This window comes from Scyliorhinus torazame, chromosome 26 (genome assembly GCF_047496885.1).
Source record: "Scyliorhinus torazame isolate Kashiwa2021f chromosome 26, sScyTor2.1, whole genome shotgun sequence".
Classification (NCBI taxonomy): domain Eukaryota; kingdom Metazoa; phylum Chordata; class Chondrichthyes; order Carcharhiniformes; family Scyliorhinidae; genus Scyliorhinus; species Scyliorhinus torazame.
Genome location: NC_092732.1, coordinates 44129013 through 44149526, shown reverse-complemented (window position 1 = coordinate 44149526; position 20514 = coordinate 44129013). Strand labels below are relative to the sequence as shown.

At 45.5% G+C, this 20514-nt stretch overlaps 1 long non-coding RNA gene across 2 annotated transcripts in view; it reads left to right on the top strand.

Moving 5' to 3' along the window:
* Positions 1 to 20245, top strand: part of LOC140403027 (uncharacterized) — a 164571-nt gene extending 144326 nt beyond the window's left edge. For both annotated transcript variants that reach the window (XR_011938213.1, XR_011938214.1), the window contains exon 3: positions 19993 to 20245. This is a non-coding gene — a long non-coding RNA (uncharacterized lncRNA). The remainder of the gene's footprint in view (positions 1 to 19992) is intronic.
* Positions 20246 to 20514: the final 269 nt, after the last annotated feature.

The window sequence follows — 20514 nt, the reverse complement described above, 5'->3', positions numbered from 1 at the left end:
CTGTCTCTCACTGTCTCTCACTGTCAATCACTGTCTCTCACTGTCAATCACTGCCTCTCACTGTCTCTCACTGTCAATCACTGTCTCTCACTGTCTCTCACTGTCAATCACTGTCTCTCACTGTCAATCACTGCCTCTCACTGTCTCTCACTGTCATCACTGTCTCTCACTGTCTCTCACTGTCAATCACTGCCTCTCACTGTCTCTCACTGTCATCACTGTCTCTCACTGTCTCTCACTGTCATCACTGTCTCTCACTGTCATCACTGTCTCTCACTGTCTCTCACTATCAATCACTGTCTCTCACTGTCTCTCACTGTCAATCACTGTCTCTCACTGTCAATCACTGTCTCTGACTGTCAATCACTGCCTCTCACTGTCTCTCACTGTCTCTCACTGTCTCTCACAGGCTCTCACTGTCATCACTGTCTCTCACTGTCTCTCACTGTCTCTCACTGTCTCTCACTGTCAATCACTGTCTCTCACTGTCATCACTGTCTCTCACTGTCTCTCACTATCAATCACTGTCTCTCACTGTCTCTCACTGTCAATCACTGTCTCTCACTGTCAATCACTGTCTCTGACTGTCAATCACTGTCAATCACTGTCTCTCACTGTCTCTCACTGTCTCTCACTGTCATCACTGTCTCTCACTGTCTCTCACTGTCTCTCACTGTCTCTGACTGTCAATCACTGTCTCTCACTGTCTCTCACTGTCTCTCACTGTCAATCACTGTCTCTCACTGTCATCACTGTCAATCACTGTCAATCACTGTCTCTCAATGTCAATCACTGTCTCTCACTGTCATCACTGTCTCTCACTGTCATCACTGTCTCTCACTGTCATCACTGTCTCTCACTGTCATCACTGTCAATCACTGTCTCTCACTGTCTCTCACTGTCATCACTGTCTCTCACTGTCATCACTGTCTCTCACTGTCAATCACTGTCTCTCACTGTCAATCAGTGTCTCTCACTGTCTCTCACTGTCAATCACTGCCTCTCACTGTCAATCACTGGCTCTCACTGTCTCTCACTGTCATCACTGTCTCTCACTGTCATCACTGTCTCTCACTGTCAATCACTGTCTCTCACTGTCAATCACTGTCAATCACTGTCAATCAGTGTCTCTCACTGTCTCTCACTGTCAATCACTGCCTCTCACTGTCATCACTGTCTCTCACTGTCAATCACTGTCTCTCACTGTCAATCACTGTCTCTCACTGTCAATCACTGTCTCTCACTGTCAATCACTGTCTCTCACTGTCAATCACTGCCTCTCACTGTCATCACTGTCTCTCACTGTCAATCACTGTCTCTCACTGTCAATCACTGTCTCTCACTGTCAATCACTGTCTCTCCCTGTCAATCACTGTCTCTCACTGTCAATCACTGTCTCTCACTGTCATCACTGTCTCTCACTGTCAATCACTGTCTCTCACTGTCAATCACTGTCTCTCACTGTCATCACTGTCTCTCACTGTCAATCACTGTCTCTCACTGTCAATCACTGTCTCTCACTGTCATCACTGTCTCTCACTGTCATCACTGTCTCTGACTGTCAATCACTGTCTCTCACTGTCATCACTGTCTCTCACTGTCATCACTGTCTCTCACTGTCTCTCACTGTCTCTCACTGTCAATCACTGTCTCTCACTGTCAATCACTGTCAATCACTGTCTCTCACTGTCAATCACTGTCTCTCACTGTCATCACTGTCTCTCACTGTCATCACTGTCTCTCACTGTCATCACTGTCTCTCACTGTCATCACTGTCTCTCACTGTCTCTCACTGTCAATCACTGTCTCTCACTGTCAATCACTGTCTCTCACTGTCAATCACTGTCAGTCACTGTCTCTCACTGTCATCACTGTCTCTCACTGTCATCACTGTCTCTGACTGTCAATCACTGTCTCTGACTGTCAATCACTGTCTCTCACTGTCAATCACTGTCTCTCAATGTCAATCACTGTCTCTCACTGTCTCTCACTGTCAATCACTGTCTCTGACTGTCAATCACTGTCTCTCACTGTCAATCACTGTCTCTCACTGTCTCTCACTGTCTCTCACTGTCAATCACTGCCTCTCACTGTCAATCACTGTCTCTCACTGTCATCACTGTCTCTCACTGTCAATCACTGTCTCTGACTGTCAATCACTGTCTCTCACTGTCAATCACTGTCTCTCACTGTCAATCACTGTCTCTGACTGTCAATCACTGCCTCTCACTATCAATCACTGTCTCTCACTGTCAATCACTGTCTCTCACTGTCAATCACTGTCTCTGACTGTCAATCACTGTCTCTCACTGTCAATCACTGTCTCTCAATGTCAATCACTGTCTCTCACTGTCAATCACTGTCTCTCACTGTCAATCACTGTCTCTCACTGTCAATCACTGTCTCTCACTGTCAATCACTGTCAATCACTGTCAATCACTGCCTCTCACTGTCATCACTGTCTCTCACTGTCAATCACTGCCTCTCACTGTCATCACTGTCTCTCACTGTCAATCACTGTCTCTCACTGTCAATCACTGCCTCTCACTGTCAATCACTGGCTCACACTGTCATCACTGTCTCTCACTGTCAATCACTGCCTCTCACTGTCATCACTGTCTCTCACTGTCAATCACTGTCTCTCACTGTCAATCACTGTCTCTCACTGTCATCACTGTCTCTCACTGTCTCTCACTGTCTCTCACTGTCAATCACTGTCTCTCACTGTCAATCACTGTCTCTCAATGTCAATCACTGTCAATCACTGTCAATTACTGTCTCTCACTGTCAATCACTGTCTCTCACTGTCTCTCACTGTCTCTCACTGTCTCTCACTGTCAATCACTGTCTCTGACTGTCAATCACTGTCTCTGACTGTCAATCACTGTCTCTCAATGTCAATCACTGTCTCTCAATGTCACTCACTGTCTCTCACTGTCATCACTGTCTCTCACTGTCAATCACTGTCTCTGACTGTCAATCACTGTCTCTCACTGTCAATCACTGTCTCTTACTGTCATCACTGTCTCTCACTGTCTCTCACTGTCAATCACTGTCTCTGACTGTCAATCACTGCCTCTCACTGTCATCACTGTCTCTCACTGTCAATCACTGTCTCTGACTGTCAATCACTGTCTCTCACTGTCAATCACTGCCTCTCACTGTCAATCACTGTCTCTCACTGTCAATCACTGTCTCTCACTGTCAATCACTGTCTCTCACTGTCAATCACTGTCTCTCACTGTCTCTCACTGTCATCACTGTCTCTCACTGTCTCTCACTGTCAATCACTGTCTCTCACTGTCAATCACTGTCTCTGACTGTCAATCACTGCCTCTCACTGTCTCTCACTGTCTCTCACTGTCTCTCACAGGCTCTCACTGTCATCACTGTCTCTCACTGTCTCTCACTGTCAATCACTGTCTCTCACTGTCAATCACTGTCTCTCACTGTCATCACTGTCTCTCACTGTCAATCACTGTCTGTCACTGTCACTCACTGTCTCTCACTGTCTCTCACTGTCATCACTGTCTCTCACTGTCAATCACTGTCTCTCACTGTCTCTCACTGTCAATCACTGTCTCTCACTGCCTCTCACTGTCTCTCACTGTCATCACTGTCTCTCACTGTCTCTCACTGTCTCTCACTGTCATCACTGTCTCTCACTGTCAATCACTGTCTCTCACTGTCTCTCACTGTCTCTCACTGTCATCACTGCCTCTCACTGTCAATCACTGTCTCTCACTGTCACTCACTGCCTCTCACTATCAATCACTGTCTCTCTCTGTCAATCACTGTCTCTCACTGTCTCTCACTGTCTCTCACTGTCTCTCACTGTCATCACTGTCTCTCACTGTCAATCACTGTCTCTCACTGTCTCTCACTGTCTCTCACTGTCACTCACTGCCTCTCACTATCAATCACTGTCTCTCTCTGTCAATCACTGTCTCTCACTGTCTCTCACTGTCTCTCACTGTCATCACTGTCTCTCACTGTCAATCACTGTCTCTCACTGTCTCTCACTGTCTCTCACTGTCAATCACTGTCTCTCACTGTCAATCACTGTCTGTCACTGTCACTCACTGTCTCTCACTGTCAATCACTGTCTCTCACTGTCAATCACTGTCTCTCACTGTCAATCACTGTCTCTCACTGTCAATCACTGTCTCTCACTGTCATCACTGTCTCTCACTGTCAATCACTGTCTCTCACTGTCTCTCACTGTCATCACTGTCTCTCACTGTCAATCACTGTCAATCACTGTCTCTCACTGTCTCTCACTATCAATCACTGTCTCTCACTGTCAATCACAGGCTCTCACTGTCATCACTGTCTCTCACTGTCAATCACTGTCTCTCACTGTCAATCACTGTCTCTCACTGTCAATCACTGTCAATCACTGTCTCTCACTATCAATCACTGTCTCTCACTGTCAATCACTGTCTCTCAATGTCAATCACTGTCTCTCACTGTCATCACTGTCTCTCACTGTCTCTCACTGTCAATCACTGTCTCTCACTGTCATCACTGTCTCTCACTGTCAATCACTGTCTCTCACTGTCAATCACTGTCTCTCACTGTCTCTCACTGTCAATCACTGTCTCTCACTGTCATCACTGCCTCTCACTGTCAATCACTGTCTCTCACTGTCATCACTGTCTCTCTCTGTCAATCACTGTCAATCACTGTCTCTCACTGTCTCTCACTGTCTCTCACTGTCATCACTGTCTCTCTCTGTCAATCACTGTCTCTCACTGTCTCTCACTGTCAATCACTGTCTCTCACTGTCTCTCACTGTCAATCACTGTCTCTCACTATCAATCACTGTCTCTCACTGTCAATCACTGTCAATCACTGTCTCTCACTGTCAATCACTGTCTCTCACTATCAATCACTGTCTCTCACTGTCATCACTGTCTCTCTCTGTCAATCACTGTCTCTCACTGTCTCTCACTGTCAATCACTGTCTCTCACTGTCTCTCACTGTCAATCACTGTCTCTCACTGTCAATCACTGTCTCTCACTGTCTCTCACTGTCTCTCACTGTCAATCACTGTCTCTCACTGTCTCTCACTGTCAATCACTGTCTCTCACTGTCATCACTGTCTCTCACTGTCAATCACTGTCTCTCACTGTCTCTCACTGTCAATCACTGTCAATCACTGTCTCTCACTGTCATCACTGTCTCTCACTGTCAATCACTGTCTCTCACTGTCTCTCACTGTCAATCACTGTCTCTCACTGTCAATCACTGTCTCTCACTGTCAATCACTGTCTCTCACTGTCAATCACTGTCTCTCACTGTCATCACTGTCTCTCACTGTCAATCACTGTCTCTCACTGTCTCTCACTGTCAATCACTGTCTCTCACTGTCTCTCACTGTCAATCACTGTCTCTCACTGTCAATCACTGTCTCTCACTGTCTCTCACTGTCTCTCACTGTCAATCACTGTCTCTCACTGTCTCTCACTGTCTCTCACTGTCATCACTGTCTCTCACTGTCAATCACTGTCTCTCACTGTCAATCACTGTCTCTCACTGTCAATCACTGTCAATCACTGTCTCTCACTGTCAATCACTGTCTCTCACTGTCAATCACTGTCTCTCACTGTCAATCACTGTCTCTCACTGTCAATCACTGTCAATCACTGTCTCTCAGTGTCTCTCACTGTCTCTCTCTGTCTCTCACTGTCAATCACTGTCTCTCAGTGTCTCTCACTGTCAATCACTGTCTCTCACTGTCATCACTGTCTCTCACTGTCATCACTGTCTCTTACTGTCAATCACTGTCTCTTACTGTCAATCACTGTCTCTCACTGTCAATTACTGTCTCTCACTGTCAATCACTGTCTCTCACTGTCAATCACTGTCTCTCACTGTCAATCACTGTCTCTCACTGTCAATCACTGTCTCTCACTGTCAATCACTGTCTCTCACTGTCAATCACTGTCTCTCACTGTCATCACTGTCTCTCACTGTCATCACTGTCAATCACTGTCAATCACTGTCTCTCACTGTCAATCACTGTCTCTCACTGTCAATCACTGTCTCTCACTGTCAATCACTGTCATCACTGTCTCTCACTGTCAATCACTGTCTCTCACTGTCTCTCACTGTCTCTCACTGTCATCACTGTCTCTCACTGTCATCACTGTCAATCACTGTCTCTCACTGTCAATCACTGTCAATCACTGTCTCTCACTGTCATCACTGTCTCTCACTGTCTCTCACTGTCTCTCACTGTCAATCACTGTCAATCACTGTCTCTCACTGTCTCTCACTGTCTCTCACTGTCAATCACTGTCTCTCAGTGTCTCTCACTGTCATCACTGTCTCTCACTGTCTCTCACTTTCAATCACTGTCTCTCACTGTCAATCACTGGCTCTCACTGTCAATCACTGTCTCTCACTTTCAATCACTGTCTCTCACTGTCAATCACTGGCTCTCACTGTCAATCACTGTCTCTCACTGTCAATCACTGTCAATCACTGTCTCTCACTGTCAATCACTGTCAATCACTGTCTCTCACTGTCAATCACTGTCTCTCACTGTCAATCACTGTCTATCAATGTCAATCACTGGCTCTCACTGTCTCTCAATGTCAATCACTGTCTCTCACTGTCAATCACTGTCTCTCACTGTCATCACTGTCTCTCACTGTCAATCACTGTCTCTCACTGTCTCTCAGTGTCTCTCACTGTCAATCACTGTCTCTCACTGTCAATCACTGTCTCTCACTGTCAATCACTGTCTCTCACTGTCAATCACTGTCTCTCACTGTCTCTCAGTGTCTCTCACTGTCAATCACTGTCTCTCACTGTCTCTCACTGTCAATCACTGTCTCTCACTGTCTCTCACTGTCTCTCACTGTCATCACTGTCAATCACTGTCTCTCAATGTCAATCACTGTCAATCACTGTCTCTCACTGTCTCTCACTTTCAATCACTGCCTCTCACTGTCAATCACTGTCTCTCACTGTCTCTCACTGTCTCTCACTGTCAATCACTGTCTCTCACTGTCATCACTGTCTCTCACTGTCATCACTGTCTCTCACTGTCATCACTGTCTCTCACTGTCAATCACTGTCAATCACTGTCTCTCACTGTCAATCACTGTCTCTCAGTGTCTCTCACTGTCATCACTGTCTCTCACTGTCTCTCACTTTCAATCACTGTCTCTCACTGTCAATCACTGGCTCTCACTGTCAATCACTGTCTCTCACTTTCAATCACTGTCTCTCACTGTCAATCACTGGCTCTCACTGTCAATCACTGTCTCTCACTGTCAATCACTGTCAATCACTGTCTCTCACTGTCAATCACTGTCAATCACTGTCTCTCACTGTCAATCACTGTCTCTCACTGTCAATCACTGTCTATCAATGTCAATCACTGGCTCTCACTGTCTCTCACTGTCAATCACTGTCTATCAATGTCAATCACTGTCTCTCACTGTCAATCACTGTCTCTCACTGTCATCACTGTCTCTCACTGTCAATCACTGTCAATCACTGTCTCTCACTGTCAATCACTGTCTCTCACTGTCAATCACTGTCTCTCACTGTCTCTCAGTGTCTCTCACTGTCAATCACTGTCTCTCTCTGTCAATCACTGTCTCTCACTGTCTCTCACTGTCTCTCAGTGTCTCTCACTGTCAATCACTGTCTCTCTCTGTCAATCACTGTCTCTCACTGTCAATCACTGTCTCTCACTGTCTCTCAGTGTCTCTCACTGTCATCACTGTCAATCACTGTCAATCACTGTCATCACTGCCTCTCACTGTCAATCACTGTCTATCAATGTCAATCACTGGCTCTCACTGTCTCTCACTGTCAATCACTGTCTATCAATGTCAATCACTGTCTCTCACTGTCATCACTGTCTCTCACTGTCAATCACTGTCAATCACTGTCTCTCACTGTCAATCACTGTCTCTGACTGTCAATCACTGTCTCTCACTGTCATCACTGTCAATCACTGTCAATCACTGTCTCTCAGTGTCTCTCACTGTCAATCACTGTCTCTCACTTTCAATCACTGTCTCTCACTGTCAATCACTGGCTCTCACTGTCAATCACTGTCTCTCACTGTCAATCACTGTCTCTCACTGTCAATCACTGTCTCTCACTGTCTCTCACTGTCAATCACTGTCAATCACTGTCTCTCACTGTCAATCACTGTCAATCACTGTCTCTCACTGTCAATCACTGTCTCTCACTGTCAATCACTGTCTATCAATGTCAATCACTGGCTCTCACTGTCTCTCACTGTCAATCACTGTCTATCAATGTCAATCACTGTCTCTCACTGTCTCTCACTGTCAATCACTGTCTCTCACTGTCATCACTGTCTCTCACTGTCAATCACTGTCAATCACTGTCTCTCACTGTCAATCACTGTCTCTCACTGTCAGTCACTGTCTCTCACTGTCAATCACTGTCTCTGACTGTCAATCACTGTCTCTCACTGTCATCACTGTCAATCACTGTCAATCACTGTCTCTCACTGTCTCTCACTGTCAATCACTGTCTATCAATGTCAATCACTGTCTCTCACTGTCTCTCACTGTCAATCACTGTCTCTCACTGTCATCACTGTCTCTCACTGTCAATCACTGTCAATCACTGTCTCTCACTGTCTCTCACTGTCTCTCACTGTCTCTCACTGTCAATCACTGTCTCTCACTGTCAATCACTGTCAATCACTGTCTCTCACTGTCAATCACTGTCTCTCACTGTCAATCACTGTCTCTCAGTGTCTCTCACTGTCAATCACTGTCTCTCACTGTCAATCACTTTCTCTCACTGCCAATCACTGTCAACCACTGTCTCTCACTGTCATCACTGCCTCTCACTGTCATCACTGTCTCTCACTGTCAATCACTGCCTCTCACTGTCATCACTGTCTCTCACTGTCATCACTGCCTCTCACTGTCAATCACTGTCTCTCACTGTCAATCACTGTCTCTCACTGTCAATCACTGTCTCTCACTGTCATCACTGTCTCTCACTGTCAATCACTGCCTCTCACTGTCAATCACTGTCTCTCACTGTCAATCACTGTCTCTCACTGTCTCTTACTGTCAATCACTGTCTCTCACTGTCAATCACTGTCTCTCACTGTCAATCACTGTCTCTCACTGTCTCTTACTGTCAATCACTGTCTCTCACTGTCATCACTGCCTCTCACTGTCAATCACTGTCTCTCACTGTCAATCACTGTCAATCACTGTCAATCACTGTCTCTCACTGTCTCTCACTGTCAATCACTGTCAATCACTGTCTCTCACTGTCTCTTACTGTCAATCACTGCCTCTCACTGTCAATCACTGTCTCTCAGTGTCTCTCACTGTCATCACTGTCAATCACTGTCTCTCACTGTCAATCACTGTCTCTCACTGTCAATCACTGTCTCTCACTGTCAATCACTGCCTCTCACTGTCAATCACTGTCTCTCACTGTCAATCACTGTCTCTCACTGTCTCTTACTGTCAATCACTGCCTCTCACTGTCAATCACTGTCTCTCACTGTCAATCACTGTCTCTCACTGTCTCTCACTGTCAATCACTGTCAATCACTGCCTCTCACTGTCAATCACTGTCTCTCACTGTCAATCACTGTCTCTCACTGTCTCTTACTGTCAATCACTGTCTCTCACTGTCAATCACTGTCTCTCACTGTCTCTTACTGTCAATCACTGTCTCTCACTGTCAATCACTGTCTCTCACTGTCAATCACTGTCTCTCACTGTCTCTTACTGTCAATCACTGTCTCTCACTGTCATCACTGCCTCTCACTGTCAATCACTGTCTCTCACTGTCAATCACTGTCTCTCACTGTCTCTTACTGTCAATCACTGCCTCTCACTGTCAATCACTGTCTCTCAGTGTCTCTCACTGTCATCACTGTCAATCACTGTCTCTCACTGTCAATCACTGTCTCTCACTGTCAATCACTGGCTCTCACTGTCAATCACTGTCTCTCAATGTCAATCACTGTCAATCACTGTCTCTCACTGTCTCTCAGTGTCTCTCACTGTCAATCACTGTCTCTCACTGTCAATCACTGTCAATCACTGTCTCTCACTGTCTGTCAATGTCTATCAATGTCAATCACTGTCTCTCACTGTCATCACTGTCTCTCACTGTCAATCACTGGCTCTCACTGTCAATCACTGTCTCTCAATGTCAATCACTGTCATCACTGTCAATCACTGTCTCTCACTGTCTCTCACTGTCTCTCACTGTCATCACTGTCTCTCACTGTCTCTCACTTTCAATCACTGTCTCTCACTGTCAATCACTGGCTCTCACTGTCAATCACTGTCTCTCAATGTCAATCACTGTCTCTCACTGTCAATCACTGTCAATCACTGTCTCTCACTGTCTCTCAGTGTCTCTCACTGTCAATCACTGTCTCTCACTGTCAATCACTGTCAATCACTGTCTCTCACTGTCTGTCAATGTCTATCAATGTCAATCACTGTCTCTCACTGTCAATCACTGTCAATCACTGTCTCTCACTGTCTGTCAATGTCTATCAATGTCAATCACTGTCTCTCACTGTCAATCACTGTCTCTCACTGTCTCTCACTGTCAATCACTGTCTCTGACTGTCAATCACTGTCTCTCACTGTCATCACTGTCAATCACTGTCAATCACTGTCTCTCAGTGTCTCTCACTGTCAATCACTGTCTCTGACTGTCAATCACTGTCTCTCACTGTCTCTCACTGTCAATCACTGTCATCACTGCCTCTCACTGTCTCTCAGTGTCTCTCACTGTCAATCACTGGCTCTCACTGTCATCACTGTCTATCAATGTCAATCACTGTCTCTCACTGTCAATCACTGTCTCTCACTGTCAATCACTGTCTCTCACTGCCTCTCACTGTCAATCACTGGCTCTCACTGTCATCACTGTCTATCAATGTCAATCACTGTCTCTCACTGTCAATCACTGTCTCTCACTGTCAATCACTGTCTATCAATGTCAATCACTGTCTCTCACTGTCAATCACTGTCTCTCACTGTCAATCACTGTCTCTCACTGTCAATCACTGTCAATCACTGTCTCTCACTGTCAATCACTGTCTCTCACTGTCAATCACTGTCTCTCACTGTCATCACTGTCTCTCACTGTCAATCACTGTCTATCAATGTCAATCACTGTCTCTCACTGTCAATCACTGTCTCTCACTGTCAATCACTGTCTCTCACTGTCAATCACTGTCAATCACTGTGCTCACTGTCTCTCACTGTCAATCACTGTCTCTCACTGTCAATCACTGTCTCTCACTGTCTCTCACTGTCAATCACTGTCTCTCACTGTCAATCACTGGCTCTAATTGTCAATCACTGTCTCTCACTGTCAATCACTGGCTCTAATTGTCAATCACTGCCTCTCACTGTCAATCACTGGCTCTAATTGTCAATCACTGTCTCTCACTGTCAATCACTGTCTCTCTCTGTTAATCACTGTCTCTCACTGTCTCTGACTGTCAATCACTGTCTCTCACTGTCAATCACTGTCTCTCTCTGTTAATCACTGTCTCTCACTGTCTCTGACTGTCAATCACTGTCTCTCACTGACAATCACTGTCTCTCACTATCAATCACTGTCTCTCACTGTCAATCACTGTCTCTCTCTGTCAATCACTGTCTATCAATGTCAATCACTGGCTCTCACGGTCTCTCACTGTTTCTGACTGTCAATCACTGTCTCTCACTGTCAATCACTGTCTCTCACTGTCAATCACTGTCTCTCACTGTCAATCACTGTCTCTCTCTGTCAATCACTGTCTCTCACTGTTAATCACTGTCTCTCACTGTCTCTGACTGTCAATCACTGTCTCTCACTGACAATCACTGTCTCTCACTATCAATCACTGTCTCTGACTGTCAATCACTGTCTCTCACTGACAATCACTGTCTCTCACTATCAATCACTGTCTCTCACTGTCAATCACTGACAATCACTGTCTCTCACTGATAATCACTGTCTCTCACTGTCAATCACTGTCAATCACTGTCTCTCACTGATAATCACTGTCTCTCACTGTCAATCACTGTCTCTCAATGTCAATCACTGACAATCACTGTCTCTCACTGATAATCACTGTCTCTCACTGACAATCACTGTCTCTCAATGTCAATCACTGTCTCTCAATGTCAATCACTGGCTCTCACTGTCTCTCACTGATAATCACTGTCTCTCACTGTCAATCACTGTCTCTCAATGTCAATCACTGACAATCACTGTCTCTCACTGATAATCACTGTCTCTCACTGACAATCACTGTCTCTCACTATCAATCACTGTCTCTCTCTGTCAATCACTGTCTCTCAATGTCAATCACTGACAATCACTGTCTCTCACTGATAATCACTGTCTCTCACTGACAATCACTGTCTCTCACAATCAATCACTGTCTCTCACTGTCAATCACTGTCTCTCACTGTCAATCACTGTCTCTCACTGTCAATCACTGTCTCTCACTATCAATCACTGTCTCTCACTGTCAATCACTGTCTCTCACTGTCAATCACTGTCTCTCACTGACAATCACTGTCTCTCACTATCAATCACTGTCTCTCACTGTTAATCACTGTCTCTCACTGTCTCTGACTGTCAATCACTGTCTCTCACTGTCAATCACTGTCTCTCACTGTCAATCACTGTCTCTCACTGTCAATCACTGTCTCTCACTGTCTCTCACTGTCTCTGACTGTCAATCACTGTCTCTCACTGTCAATCACTGTCAATCACTGTCTCTCACTGTCATCACTGTCTCTCACTGTCAATCACTGTCTCTCACTGTCAATCACTGTCTCTCACTGTCAATCACTGTCAATCACTGTCTCTCACTGTCTCTCACTGACAATCACTGTCTCTGACTGTCATCACTGCCCCTCACTGTCAATCACTGTCAATCACTGTCTCTCACTGTCTCTCACTGTTAATCACTGTCTCTCACTGTTAATCACTGCCTCTCACTGTCTCTCACTGTTAATCACTGCCTCTCACTGTCTCTCACTGTTAATCACTGCCTCTCACTGTCTCTCACTGTCAATCACTGTCTCTCACTGTTAATCACTGTCTCTCACTGTCTCTCACTGTTAATCACTGTCTCTCACTGTTAATCACTGTCTCTCACTGTTAATCACTGTCTCTCACTGTCTCTCACTGTTAATCACTGCCTCTCACTGTCTCTCACTGTCAATCACTGTCTCTCACTGTCTCTCACTGTTAATCACTGTCTCTCACTGTTAATCACTGCCTCTCACTGTCTCTCACTGTTAATCACTGCCTCTCACTGTCTCTCACTGTTAATCACTGCCTCTCACTGTCTCTCACTGTCAATCACTGTCTCTCACTGTCAATCACTGTCTCTCACTGTCAATCACTGTCTCTCACTATCAATCACTGTCTCTCACTGTCTCTCACTGTCATCATTGCCCCTCACTGTCAATCACTGTCTCTCACTGTCAATCACTGTCTCTCACTGTTAATCACTGTCTCTCACTGTCAACCACTGTCTCTCACTGTCAATCACTGTCTCTCACTGTCAATCACTGTCTCTCACTGTTAATCACTGTCTCTCACTGTCAATCACTGGCTCTCACTGTCAATCACTGTCTCTCACTGTCTCTCACTGTCAATCACTGTCTCTCACTGTCAATCACTGTCTCTCACTGTTAATCACTGCCTCTCACTGTCTCTCACTGTCAATCACTGTCTCTCACTGTCAATCACTGTCTCTCACTGTCTCTGACTGTCAATCACTGTCTCTCACTGTCAATCACTGTCTCTCACTGTTAATCACTGTCTCTCACTGTCTCTGACTGTCAATCACTGTCTCTCACTGTCAATCACTGTCTCTCACTGTTAATCACTGTCTCTCACTGTCTCTCACTGACAATCACTGTTTCTCACTGTCAATCACTGTCTCTCACTGTCTCTGACTGTCAATCACTGTCAATCACTGTCAATCACTGTCAATCACTGTCTCTCACTGTCATCACTGCCTCTCACTGTCAATCACTGTCTCTCACTGTCTCTGACTGTCAATCACTGTCAATCACTGTCAATCACTGTCTCTCACTGTCAATCACTGTCAACCACTGGCTCTCACTGTCAATCACTGTCTCTCACTGTCAATCACTGTCTCTCACTGTCATCACTGTCTCTCACTGTCAATCACTGTCTCTCACTGTCTCTCACTGATAATCACTGTCTCTCACTGTCTCTGACTGTCAATCACTGTCTCTCACTGTCAATCACTGTCTCTCACTGTCAATCACTGTTTCTCACTGTCAATCACTGTCTCTCACTGTCTCTGACTGTCAATCACTGTCAATCACTGTCTCTCACTGTCAATCACTGTCTCTCACTGTCATCACTGCCTCTCACTGTCAATCACTGTCTCTCACTGTCTCTGACTGTCAATCACTGTCAATCACTGTCAATCACTGTCTCTCACTGTCAATCACTGTTTCTCACTGTCAATCACTGTCTCTCACTGTCTCTGACTGTCAATCACTGTCAATCACTGTCTCTCACTGTCTCTGACTGTCAATCACTGTCAATCACTGTCTCTCACTGTCAATCACTGTCTCTCACTGTCATCACTGCCTCTCACTGTCAATCACTGTCTCTCACTGTCTCTTACTGTCAATCACTGTCAATCACTGTCAATCACTGTCTCTCACTGTCAATCACTGTTTCTCACTGTCAATCACTGTCTCTCACTGTCTCTGACTGTCAATCACTGTCAATCACTGTCTCTCACTGTCAATCACTGTCTCTCACTGTCATCACTGCCTCTCACTGTCAATCACTGTCTCTCACTGTCTCTGACTGTCAATCACTGTCAATCACTGTCAATCACTGTCTCTCACTGTCAATCACTGTCAACCACTGGCTCTCACTGTCAATCACTGTCTCTCACTGTCAATCACTGCCTCTCACTGTCAATCACTGTCTCTCACTGTCTCTGACTGTCAATCACTGTCAATCACTGTCAATCACTGTCTCTCACTGTCAATCACTGTCAACCACTGGCTCTCACTGTCAATCACTGTCTCTCACTGTCAATCACTGTCTCTCACTGTCTCTCACTGTCAACCACTGGCTCTCACTGTCAATCACTGTCTCTCACTGTCAATCACTGTCTCTCACTGTCATCACTGTCTCTCACTGTCAATCACTGTCTCTCACTGTCTCTGACTGTCAATCACTGTCAATCACTGTCAATCACTGTCTCTCACTGTCAATCACTGTCTCTCACTGTCATCACTGTCTCTCACTGTCATCACTGCCTCTCACTGTCAATCACTGTCTCTCACTGTCAATCACTGGCTCTCACTGTCAATCACTGTCTCTCACTGTCAACCACTGTCTCTCACTGTCAATCACTGTCTCTCACTGTCAATCACTGTCTCTCACTGTCAATCACTGTCTCTCACTGTCAATCACTGTCTCTCACTATCAATCACTGTCTGTCAATGTCGATCACGGGCTCGCACTGTCAACCACTTTCAATCACTGTCTCTCACTGTCAACCACTAGCTCGCAATGTCTCTCACTGTCAACCACTGTCTCTCACTGTCAACCACTGTCTCTCACTGTCAATCACTGTCTCTCACTGTCAATCACTGTCTCTCTCTGTCAATCACTGTCTCTCACTGTCAATCACTGTCTCTCACTAGCAATCACTGGCTCTCACTGTCACTCACTGTCTCTCACTGTCAATCACTGTCTCTCACTATCAATCACTGTCTCTCACTGTCTCTCACTGTCAACCACTGTCTCTCACTGTCAATCACTGTCTCTCACTGTCAGTCACTGTCTCTCACTGTCAATCACTGTCTCTCACTCACTATCACTGGCTCTAATTGTCAATCACTGTCTCTCACTAGCAATCACTGGCTCTCACTGTCACTCACTGTCTCTCACTGTCAATCACTGTCTCTCACTATCAATCACTGTCTCTCACTGTCTCTCACTGTCAACCACTGTCTCTCACTGTCAATCACTGTCTCTCACTGTCTATCACTGTCTCTCACTGTCAATCACTGTCTCTCACTCACTATCACTGGCTCTAATTGTCAATCATTGTCTCTCACTGTCTCTCACTTTCTCTCACTGTCTCTCACTGTCAACCACTGGCTCTCAATTTCTCTCACTGTCTGTCACTGTCAATCACTGTCTCTCACTGTCTTTCAGTGTCTCTCACTGTCTATCACTGCCTCTTACTGTCAATCACTGGCTCTCACTGTCGATCACTGGGTCACACTATCAATCACTGTCTCTCAATGTTTCTCACTGTCTCTCACTGTCTCTCACTGTCAATCACTGTCTCTCACTGTCAATCACTGCCTCTCTCTGTCTCTCAATATCAATCACTGGCTCTCACTGTCAATCACTGTCTCTCACTGTCAATCACTGTCTCTCACTGTCAATCACTGCCTCTCACTGTCTCTCACTATCAATCACTGGCTCTCACTGTCAATCACTGTCTCTCACTGTCAATCACTGGCTCTCACTGTCAATCACTGGCTCTCACTGTCAATCACTGTCTCTCACTGTCAATCACTGTCTCTCACTGTCAATCACTGGCTCTCACTGTCTCTCACTATCAATCACTGGCTCTCACTGTCAATCACTGTCTCTCACTGTCAATCACTGTCTCTCACTGTCAATCACTGTCTCTCACTGTCAATCACTGGCTCTCACTATCAATCACTGCCTCTCACTGTCAATCACTGTCTCTCTCTGTCAATTACTGTCTCTCTCTGTCAATCACTGTCTCTCAATATCAATCACTGTCTCTCACTGTCATGACTGTCTCTCACTGTCAATCACTGTCTCTCACTATCAATCACTGTCTGTCAATGTCGATCACTGGCTTGCACTGTCAACCACTGTCAATCACTGTCTCTCACTGTCAACCACTGGCTCTCAATGTCTCTCACTGTCTCTCACTGTCAATCACTGTCTCTCATTGTCAATCACTGTCTCTCACTATCAATCACTGGCTCTCACTGTCTCTCACTGTCAATCACTGTCTCTCACTATCAATCACTGTCTCTCACTGTCTCTCACTGTCAACCACTGTCTCTCACTGTCAATCACTGTCTCTCACTGTCTATTACTGTCTCTCACTGTCAATCACTGGCTCTAATTTTCAATCACTGTCTCTCACTGTCTATCACTGTCTCTCACTGTCAATCACTGGCTCTAATTGTCAATCACTGTCTCTCACTGTCTATCACTGTCTCTCACTGTCAATCACTGGCTCTAATTGTCAATCACTGTCTCTCACTAACTATCACTGGCTCTAATTGTCAATTATTGTCTCTCACTGTCTCTCACTTTCTCTCACTGTCTCTCACTGTCAACCACTGGCTCTCAATGTCTCTCACTGTCTATCACTGTCTCTCACTGTCAACCACTGTCTCTCAGTGTCTCTCAGTGTCTCTCACTGTCTATCACTGCCTCTTACTGTCAATCACTGGCTCTCACTGTCGATCACTGGGTCACACTATCAATCACTGTCTCTCAATGTTTCTCACTGTCTCTCACTGGCTCTCACTGTCTCTCACTGTCAATCACTGTCTCTCACTGTCAATCACTGCCTCTCTCTGTCTCTCAATATCAATCACTGGCTCTCACTGTCAATCACTGTCTCTCACTGTCAATCACTGTCTCTCACTGTCAATCACTGGCTCACACTGTCTCTCACTGTCAATCACTGTCTCTCAATGTTTCTCACTGTCTCTCACTGTCTCTCACTGTCTCTCACTGTCAATCACTGGCTCTCACTGTCTCTCACTATCAATCACTGGCTCTCACTGTCAATCACTGTCTCTCACTGTCAATCACTGGCTCTCACTGTCAATCACTGGCTCTCACTGTCAATCACTGTCTCTCACGGTCAATCTCTGGCTCTCACTGTCTCTCACTATCAATCACTGGCTCTCACTGTCAATCACTGTCTCTCACTGTCAATCACTGTCTCTCACTGTCAATCACTGTCTCTCTCTGTCAATCACTGGCTCTCACTGTCTCTCACTATCAATCACTGGCTCTCACTATCAATCACTGTCTCTCACTGTCAATCACTGGCTCTCACTGTCTCTCACTGTCAATCACTGTCTCTCACTGTCAATCACTGCCAATCACTGTCTCTCACTGTCAATCACTGTCTCTCACTGTCTCTCACTGTCAATCACTGTCTCTCACTGTCTCTCACTGTCAATCACTGTCTCTCACTGTCAATCACTGTCTCTCACTGTCTCACTATCAATCACTGTCTCTCACTGTCAATCACTGGCTCTCACTGTCTCTCACTGTCAATCACTGTCTCTCACTGTCAATCACTGCCAATCACTGTCTCTCACTGTCAATCACTGTCAATCACTGTCTCTCACTGTCAATCACTGTCTCTCACTGTCTCTCACTGTCAATCACTGTCTCTCACTGTCTCACTGTCAATCACTGGCTCACACTGTCATCACTGTCTCTCACTGCCAATCACTGTCTCTCACTGCCAATCACTGTCTCTCACTGTCAATCACTGTGTCTCACTGTCAATCACTGTCTCTCACTGTCAATCACTGTCTCTCACTATCAATCACTGTCTATCACTGTCTCTCACTGTCAATCACTGTCTATCACTGCCTCTTACTGTCAATCACTGGCTCTCACTGTCGATCACTGGGTCACACTATCAATCACTGTCTCTCAATGTTTCTCACTGTCTCTCACTGGCTCTCACTGTCTCTCACTGTCAATCCCTGTCTCTCACTGTCAATCACTGCCTCTCTCTGTCTCTCAATATCAATCACTGGCTCTCACTGTCAATCACTGTCTCTCACTGTCAATCACTGTCTCTCACTGTCAATCACTGCCTCTCTCTGTCTCTCACTGTCTCTCACTGTCACTCACTGTCTCTCACTATCAATCACTGGCTCTCACTGTCAATCACTGTCTCTCACTGTCAATCACTGTCTCTCACTGTCAATCACTGTCTCTCACTGTCAATCACTGTCTCTCACTGTCTCTCACTGTCAATCACTGTCTCTCACTGTCAATCACTGTCTCTCACTGTCTCTCACTGTCAATCACTGTCTCTCACTGTCTCTCACTATCAATCACTGGCTCTCACTGTCAATCACTGTCTCTCACTGTCAATCACTGTCTCTCACTGTCTCTCACTGTCAATCACTGTCTCTCACTGTCAATCACTGTCTCTCACTGTCAATCACTGTCTCTCACTGTCTCTCACTATCAATCACTGGCTCTCACTGTCAATCACTGTCTCTCACTGTCAATCACTGTCTCTCACTGTCAATCACTGGCTCTCACTGTCAATCACTGTCTCTCACTGTCAATCACTGTCTCTCACTGTCAATCACTGTCTCTCACTGTCAATCACTGGCTCTCACTGTCTCTCACTGGCTCTCACTGTCAATCACTGTCAATCACTGTCTCTCACTGTCTCTCACTGTCAATCACTGTCTCTCACTGTCAATCACTGTCTCTCACTGTCAATCACTGTAACTTCATTGCAGTGTTAATTTAAGGCTACTTGAGACAATAAAAAAGATTATTATTATTGCGTGAGCCAACATTCATCTCTGATCCAATATCACACCTAAAAACAAAATGACTTTCATTTCTCTTCCAATGCTACATGTAATAATAATAATAATCTTTATTGTCGCAAGTAGGTTTACATTATCACTGCAATGAAGTTACTGTGAAGGTCCCCTAGTCGCCACACTCCGGCGTCTGTTCGGGTACACGGAGGGAGAATTCAGAATGTCTTTCGGGACTTGTGGGAGGAAACCGGAGCTCCCTTGTTGCTGTTGCCGGCAGTTAATTGTCACTTACATAATATTCACTGCAATTGAAAAGTTAATTTATTGTGAAAACAGTGTGGGTGAATGGTGTATTGTAACGAATGTTAGTTTGTCTTTTTGCAGTGATAGTATAAAAACCTCGATTCGAATGCTTCCTGAGAATAGGACCCGGTGGCAAAATCGCAACGGGAGCCGATTTGACGTCAAATTGCAATTCTCCGTCACCTCGACAGCGACGTCAATATGGTCCGGAATGGACGCGCAGGAAACGCCGTTTGCACATCTTTAGCGGGTCCTCTGCAATTCGCTGCCTCCGACGGGCCGAGCTCTCGACCGCGCGTGACGGAGCCCTGGTTTGATGAATCCTTGTATTTTCTCTCAATAAAAGGGTAAAAGTTCGCTTTTGATTTCAATGTTGGGCAGTGCGGCTGACGGTACACAATTTCTGACACTTTGCTAAAACAACTTGGCCAACTGGCCAGTACAAAACATAATAAACTTAGGAGATACTTGGAAGTAATTTAAAGAAGGCAGCGCACCGCACATGAGAGTGGGCCCAGGACAGGCTGAGAGAGAGACAGAGGGAGATAGAACGAAGGCTTCATTTCTGGGCTACGCTCTTTAAGGAGATGCTTATCTTTGTGT